Source organism: Pteropus alecto, unplaced genomic scaffold (genome assembly GCF_000325575.1).
Source record: "Pteropus alecto unplaced genomic scaffold, ASM32557v1 scaffold213, whole genome shotgun sequence".
NCBI classification, from domain to species: Eukaryota; Metazoa; Chordata; class Mammalia; order Chiroptera; family Pteropodidae; genus Pteropus; species Pteropus alecto.
This window is the reverse complement of record NW_006434829.1, coordinates 5,075,704-5,075,948: the sequence shown is the minus strand read 5'-3', so window position 1 is coordinate 5,075,948 and position 245 is coordinate 5,075,704.

The window sequence follows — 245 nt, the reverse complement described above, 5'->3', positions numbered from 1 at the left end:
CTACTAACCTCAATTAAATAAACCGTTTTCTGTTTTCCCACCACTTGAGTGATTTATCCAGTGTTACAGTCTTCATGACACATTAGATCGAGAGTGTCAGACTCAAATATCTCTAGGGACCACAGGTTATATAAATCCATGATATAGGATGGGGCAACAGTTGAGCATAGCCGAGACTATGACAACGGGCCCCATGTGAAGGGGACAGTGTCGCTCTGTTCTAGCCTATTGCCATGCAGGAATGT